Source organism: Vombatus ursinus, unplaced genomic scaffold (genome assembly GCF_900497805.2).
Source record: "Vombatus ursinus unplaced genomic scaffold, bare-nosed wombat genome assembly UNPS02005459.1, whole genome shotgun sequence".
In the NCBI taxonomy this organism is placed as follows: Eukaryota; Metazoa; Chordata; class Mammalia; order Diprotodontia; family Vombatidae; genus Vombatus; species Vombatus ursinus.
In genome coordinates, this window is record NW_020945237.1 from 5,530,585 (window position 1) to 5,539,156 (window position 8,572).

The 8,572-nt window shown below is 38.1% G+C and overlaps 1 pseudogene; it reads right to left on the minus strand.

Annotated features, from left to right (window-relative positions):
- Window positions 1–2,052: 2,052 nt before the first annotated feature.
- Window positions 2,053–4,272, minus strand: LOC114032536 (annotated as a pseudogene).
- Window positions 4,273–8,572: the final 4,300 nt, after the last annotated feature.

Here is an 8,572-nt window from a genome sequence, read left to right on the forward strand (position 1 = left end):
TATCCCAGCTTCCCCATTCATTCAAGTTGTACTGCTGCACATTTGGGAACATGGCTGAAATATGAACAGAACTCATTTACCATGATCAGGTCTCATGTTTAAAGAAGAGAACCTAAACATTACAAGTGACTTTCCAGAAATGCAAGATTACAATTTCTCAGGTACCCCCCTTCAAATCCAATAAATTTGCTATGAAAAAATTTTCAGATTAAAAAAAAATGAAAAAAACCTCTAAGTCAAATATTTATTTGTAGTCTTTAGCAGTTGGCCAAGGAACCTATGAAAAAATGACCACTTAGAAGAAGACCCTCTGCCCTGAAAAGAAATTTTTCTTTCTAGTGCCAACTGCCCATTTCAAATCTGAGTGGCTGGCTTTTTTTTTTTTCCCAATAGCCTCAGGCTTGTACAAGGGCAAACCAGGGCACACACAGCATTGAAGCTAGCAAAATGAGTCCTGAGAGTATGTATATTGTTTTTTTTTTTTGTTTTGTTTCTTAAATCTGGACGGCATCTAGTTAAAGTTAACTGTATTGGATGCCCTATTCACTCTCTTCATAGGGAGCTGGGGTTTATCTACAAACATCTGCAAATGCCTTCTCTTACCCCAGCTGAAACCTTGGAGGATTCCAAGGCTCTGTATAACTGGAATGAAAGAGGAAGAGGCAATTCCCCTCCCTTCTTTTCCAATCCCAGGTTTGCTACTTCCCAGCATATTATACTTATTTATTTGGTTTGGTGGCTATATGGACATCAGCCATTTACGAAAAAAATGTTTATGTGAAAGATTCAATTTATACTATGCAGTTTGGGAAGTAGCTGTACCAAAATGGACTCAGGGAAAAAAAACTATTGATGTTTGCTATGCAAGATTTTAGTCACAAATTCATCATACACATATACAGTACACAGCCAAATTGCATAATGATTGTAAAATCAAAACCAAGGAGTGCCAATTTACTATAGCCACTTAAAAATAAATTAACATCAAACAGATTCTAATATGCATCAGCTGTGAAAATCAAAACACAATGGATTGAATATGCATTTCCTTCATCTGCTCACAAACTAAACATTAGCACATATATATATAAATAATTCTTAGTTTTAGCAAACTCAAATGACACCCCTTGAAAAAGACAACAAACTGCTGCAAGGAACAGAAAAACACCTATTCTGTGGTAAACAACAAACCTAAAAGTTTTGTTTTGAATGAACCAAAATTAATATGCATATATACATGTACACACACACACACATACACATACATATAAAGTGTTCCTGTACAATAAAAAATGCTATTTCTCAAAGATTACACTGCATAGGTATAAAAAGGGGAAGGAATCAAAAACACAATGTGCAACATATTAAGCCATTAAAGCACCACCAAAAAATAAAAAAATAACCCTCCCTTTTACTTCCCACAATTAAAAAACACTGTTATAATATTTATAAAGATTGACACATACTAATCAGAAATTTTAATTAAAAATCAGAAAAAAAGACTAATAAATGTGGATGAAATTCACTGTCCATTACAGGGAGAAACAAAAAAAAAACCCATTTTTAAAAGTATAACTGTTCATTTCTTTAACCACACTGTGGTTTGTTGTTGCTGGTGTTGTTAAAAATGCTAATTTTCTGAAAGAGACATCAGATTAATCAAAGAAAACCATTGAGTAATTTGCTACCAATATGCTTATTTATGCCTAACTAAGCAAGGAACCAGAAATGCATGTTAGATATAACTAGAGACTAGAAAAGGAAAAAAAAAAAACACGACTACTTCGAACTATATGATCAACAAAACATTTGTGTCTAATCTTGATTTTCTAAATCTCATTTTAAAAATAATTCATGCAAAGGCTAGTAGTCTTTCACTAGTGCTAGCTTAGTAGAAAAGAGAAATTCAATTCCTTGGATTCACTACAGTATGCAAGACATTAACAAACCGTTATACAAGAAATCATCAGACACTACTCCAAACTTAAAAGGGAATTGTCTACCATAATAATTATTCATAAAACTTAATAGATCTTGTAAAAGAATTGTAGGCTACTTCATATAGAGTTTAGTTATTCTAATTCCTTTGTTGCTTCCAGGATTAAGGTATTTGCTACATTCTCCTTCCTTTCTAAAAGATCTATCACAGAAAATGCAAAGAAATTGGCTGCTTCAACTGCTGCTGATACTTCTTCCCGGGAAGCTTTTTCACTTGTTTCTTCCTGTACAGATGGAGCACCAGTCAACTCAGAGTCATCACTGCCCTCTGCCATGTTGTCACTTAGGTCTCTTCCTCGTGATTGTGGATGCCCTCATCTTCGTCAATGTCCTGAGACTCATCTGCAGCAGTGGGAGCTGTTGAGGGCACTGTTATCATTTGGGAAGCTGGCTCATACTGCTGTGCTGGTAGTGGAGCAGGCAACTCAGGTTCTGGCAGCAGTGAGGATTCTGGCGGGGGCAGCTCTGGCAGTGAAAGGGGCTCTTCAGCTGTCAAGTCTTTAACAGCCAGATGCTCTGCTGGGGTTGGACTGTTCCATTTCACACACTATGTCAGTATGATACTCTGTCAGGAAGATCCTTCTCTGGCTCTCAAGAAGATGGACTGAGTGACTCCTGGGCACCACCGGATTGACTCTTATTTGGCTCTTCATCTATAGCTTTCTGAAGAGCAGTTTCTCTGTCTTCTTCCTTCTGCTCAAGGAGCATTTTTGGTCTTTCATTTCTGCATTCTCTACATTTTCAGCTGGTGATGCAGGTGGAGGGACAGGTGCTGGGACAGAAGCAGGCACTGGGCTTGGCACTGCAGCTATTGCTAATGCCGCTGGTGCTAGTGTTTACAGGCGGTCCTGAGTGTTTGACTTTCCTTTGGTTATTGGGCCATTAACATGCACTAAGGCATCTTCCACAAGGACTTCCTCTTTTTGTGGTTCTTCCTTAGGGCTGTCAGACTTTTCCTTTGGATCCTCTTGAGGAAGAGGAAGAGGAAGAGGAGAAGGAGAAGGAAAAGGAGATTTTTCAGGTACCAGCTCATTTTGAGTTGGCTTTACCTGAATGTACTTTTTTTTAACTACGTTTGCCTTTCAAAGGTTTCTTTCTTTCTTTTTGTTTTGTTTTTCTTCAAGGCAAGCTTTCAGTCTTTTATGCTCTTCTGCTCTGATGTCATCTTTTCCAGCTTCCTGGCTCTTTCTAGATCTGCTTTTGACTTTCTTTTTCTTTTTTACCACAGGTTCTGTATCATTCACTGGGTTACTATTTAAAGAAGCTGCTTCACTTTCCATCTTTCTTTTAACTTTTTTTGTTTTTACACGATTTTTCTGAACCTTTCCCTGTTTTAACATCTATCTCCTTTGACTCTGTTGCCAACTTATGATTTGGGTGGTCACTTGGTCTAAGGAAACCACAGCGCATGACTTTTTCTCTTTCGAAGAATTTTCTTTTTCTTTTTTCCTGGACTTTTACGTTCTTTTCATTTATCTTTTCTACCATACCTCCTTTTGTTTTTGTTTGCTCTTTTTCAGTTTTTTCACTGGCTACACTACCAGAACCACAATTGTCTGCCTCCTTTTTTTGTTTGTTTTTTTTTTTTTTAATTTTTTAGTTTCACTTTGGAAACATCCATTGCAACATCACAACAGCCGGAATTCCTGGACTTGATGTGATACTGCAGATTGGACTTCTTGGAAGCAGCATAATTACATACAGGGCAAAGGAACTGTTGTGGGTTCACATGGAGCTCTACATGCTTTTTGAAGTTACTATAATCAGCTGTTATGTAGTCACAGTGTGCACAGGTCATCGACTGAGTGTGAACCTGCCTTGGATGTCGGGTTACTTCATGCTGAATAGAGGCCACATAACTGTACTGATCACATGTAAATTCGGTATCTCACCTGAATGAGTATGCATATTGTGAGCTGGAATAGGGACACATAGCACACTGATGTGTATGTATTCAAGAATGTTGACTATAATTGTTTTTTTCTGTCTGAAAAGTAGGAACACTGGGAACAGGTATACGCTTTCTTAGGAAAATGATTCTGTTGCCAGTGTTTCTTCCAGTGCTGTCCGCTGACAGTAGCGTATGTGCGTAACAGGAACCAGCAGACTGGCCAGTTCTCTTCTGCTGTGTTGTGGGCTTCAAGCCAGCCAAACGGCACCCACATCTGTCCGTAACACAGCCGCGGCAGTTGCACCGGACAAGGATCCGCTTCTCCTGCACGGGAAGCGTCTGCCTCTGACAGAGACCCAGACTCTCCTTCTGATTCGGTTCATGCTGACAAAGCTTGCAGGGAAGGAAGGGCCTGCTCTGCAGCTCTTGTATCCATCCTCGGGGGTCTGTGGCTGGGGCCGTGTGTCTGAGGGAGGGTCTCTGTCCACACTCTGTAGGAGATGGTCGGTCAACAACGGCGATTTCCTCAGACCCCAGTGCCGTGGTTTCAGGCCTATATCTATTATATATGCATATATAATATATAATACAGATTATATCTATTTCTACTCCAGGAGCCCCTTCGAGTCCCTCCCCATTCCCCTCTGCCACCCCTCCAGTCTGGTCAAGGCCACGAATGCACCAGTCAGCTGAGGGGCCGCCAGGCCGAGAGGCCCTGGGAGCCTTGCAGAGGTCAAGCAAGGCAGTGAGCAAGTGGGCAGGGGCCGCCCGGGAGGGGAGAGGTGAGGCCGCTGGGGTGGGGGAGGGGCAGGCGGCCCAGCCCAGGCTCCCGAGGGGTGAGGAGGCAACTGCACTCACGCCAGAGCCCCACCCCCGCTTCACTGCCCATCCCCCCCAGCAGGCGGTCCCAGGCGGGCTCGGCCGCGCATGCGCCCTGCCCTGGGCTGCACCACAGCACCACCTCGCGGCCAAGCCCTATTCTTCACAGGCTGATTTGACCTGGAAGAGAATGAAGAAAAGGAAAGTGAAAAATCCTGGATCTCCCCGTTAGTGACAACTGCTTATTTAGTAATCATTTCTCTCGATGTGTAATGTAGATTATTATGTGTGTGTATATAATTTGTGTACAATGTAGATTATGCATGTATAAATACATGACATAAATTATATGTATATAATACATATTCAGTGTAGATTATTATATGTATACATACTACACATATGTGGGTTATTATATATGTATATAATACACATATGTAAATTATTATATTGTCAATGTAGACTATTATATATTCATATATAATATATAGTACATAATACAGATTATATGTATATACTACATGCTTAGTGTAAATTATTATATGCATATATACTACATATAATATATGGGTTATTATATATGCATATAATATGCATATGTTATAAATGATTATATTGTCAATGTAGACTTATATATGCATATATAACATATAATACAGATTATATGTATATAATACATGCTTAGTGTAAATTATATGCACATATACTACATATATGATGTGGGCTATTATATATGCACATAATACACATATGTTATAGATGATTATATTGTCAATGTAGACTATTATATATACATATGTAATACTTATGAATACAGATTATATGTGTATAATATATATTTAGTGTAAATTATTTTGTGCATATATACTACGTGTATGATGCGGGTTATTATATATGTATATAATACATGTATGATGTAAATGATTATATTGTCAATGTGGACTATTATATATGCACATATAATACTTATATAATACAGATTATATGTATATAATACATGCTTAGTGTGAATTATATGCATATACAATGCATGTATGATGTAGATTATTATATATGTATATAATACACATGATATAAATGATTGTGTGTGATACACATAATATGTAGATTATCATATGTGTATATAATACCTGTACAATGTAGATTATTATATATACATATATAATAGTTATATTATACAGATGATATGTATATAAGACATGTTTAGTGTAGATCATTTTGTATGCATATAATACATGTATGCTATGGATTTTATATATGTACATAATACACATGATGTAAATTATTGTGTATGGAATACATGTATATATACATTATTATATGTGTGTGTATAATATATAATATCAATTATATGTATATGATACATGTATGGTGTAGATTAATATATACACATATAGTACATGTATGATGTAGATTATATTACACAATACACATATTATACAGATTATTTTAATACACATACACGTGTATATTATGTGTGTATATGTAGATTATATGTGTATATATAATACTTCTATAATATAGATTATATGTAATATATGTATAGTATAGTTTAATTATTACATATATAATACGTGTACGATGTAGATTATGTATGTACACAATACACATGATATAATTTGTTGTGTGTGTAATAGATTATTGACACATATATGTAATACATGTATAATGTAGAATATAACATGTTATACTAATATATAAAATCTATCTAGATATTGCTTATTCCAATGGAATATAAACTCTTTGAAGGCAGGAATCATTTTTTTGTCTTTGTATATCCCAGTGCCTAGTATAGGAACTGGACTGTGGGACAAGCTGAACGAATGAACGCCGCTGAACAGATGAATGAGGAAGACCGATCCCGATAGAAATGAGGCAAGTTGATTCCATCTTGGATTGTGATGTGGTTTAGTTGAGTTACAAGTGTTTTGTTTTGTTTTTTTTCATCTTGTCTATCCCTTCCTTGGCTTCTCAGTGTTTTGCTCAGTCTCCCACTCACCTCCTCCATGGCCTCATGCTCTATCTCAGGTTGCCCTGGGCTGCACTGTCTCTCCCTCAGCAAGGTAAAAAGGGTTTGCCGGCTGAGGTGGGTTCTGGGCTCGAACTTTTTCTCCTCATAGCAACTGATTTAAAACTATTAGTACTATAAAAATGGTGAGAAGACCTAGCAAATATAGTGCTTTATGGTTCGCAAAGCACTTTCTTTACAAAATTACAAATTTTAGCTCATATTATCCTCACAACAACCCTGGAGGTAGGTGCTTATTATCATCCCCATTTTACAGGTGAGGAAACTGAGGCAGAGGTTAACAGTAACTTGTCCAAGGTAACACTAGAAAGTGTTTGAGGACAATTTTCAACTCAAATCTTCGTAACTCCAGGTGCCGCCCTCTTTACCCACTGTGCCACCAACTATGATAATAGCCAGCATTTATGTAGCACCTACTATGTATCAGGCACTATGCTGAAAATGCTTTACAAATATTATGCCATTTAATCCTTACAACAATCATGGGAGGTAGTTATCTGTTATCATCCCCATTTCACAGGTGAGAAAACTGAGGCAAAGAGAGGTTAACACTAACTTGTCTGAGGTCAAATTGGAACTCAGGTCTTCCTGACTTCAGGCCCAGCCCTCTCTATTCACTGTGCCACCAGCTACCTCTTTGACAATAGCTACTATGTGCTAGGTACTATGCTAAGCACTTTACAAATATTATCTCATTTAATCCCTACAACAATCCTGAAAGGCAAGTTTTTATTATGCTCTATTTTTTATTCTTTTATTTTTTGTTATACTAGTTCATTATTATCTGTTATTATCCCCATTTTACAAATGTGGAAACTGAGGCAAACTGAGGTTAAATGACTTATATCTGAGACCACATTTGAACTCAGGTCTTCCTGCCCTCAGTGCCCAGGAAATGTTGTTTTTTGCAGGTTCACAATATAGACAACTCCCTTAGCTCCTTTATTACTTCTCTAAGAGGAACTTGTGAGCCATGAGTCCATGTTACTGTATTATCTTTCTATCTCCTGGTTTCATTTATAGCAAGAATGTCAATAGAGACACATTTTAGTTCCTCAAGTCACAGTTTATCAGCCAACCAATATGCATTTGGTAAGTGCTTACTGTATGCCAGGCACCATTCTTAAGTGCTGAGGATACAATGATTTCATTTTCAGAGTATCAATAATGAAGTTAATTTTATGGACAGTTTAAAAACTTTGTGCTGCCGCCCTCCCCCAATCCCCCCCATTTTGGTCACACTGTACCCTCACTCCGGAGGGAGGACAGGGCCACATGAGACTGTATGCTAATATCTGTCTTTCTTTGTTTCATTAATTTCTGTGGCCCAAGAATGGCAGGCAGGTACAGTGGATAGCTATGAAGTCAAAGAACCTGGATTCAAATCCCATCTCTGACAGTTTCTCCCAGTGGGACCTTGAGTTGGACCTCTGAGGTCCCTTCCAGTTGCCACAAGCAATGCTCCTATGACTGCATAGATAGCTTGCCGGGTGGTGACGATGGGCATCTTCAAACTGAGCTAGACCGGTCCTCAGATTGCTGACAATCCGTCACCAGGGCTCTCTGTTCAAGTCTATTACCTGCTCATCTCCTGCAGAACAGGGGGTCACCTCCATCCGATGATAAGGCATCTTCAGAAAAGGTCTTGTGTGGAGGTTATTGTGGAAACAAACAGCATTTTACACATGACAAATTTCATATGATAGAATAAGGAGGGAGTGGATGCTCAAAGTTTTCCAGCAGAGAGCTTAGGGCCATGGGAATCAAAGCATTTATTTCCCACATCTGTTCAGTATTAACATGTTGGCCAGCTGGTAACAAACTTCTTGTTGTGC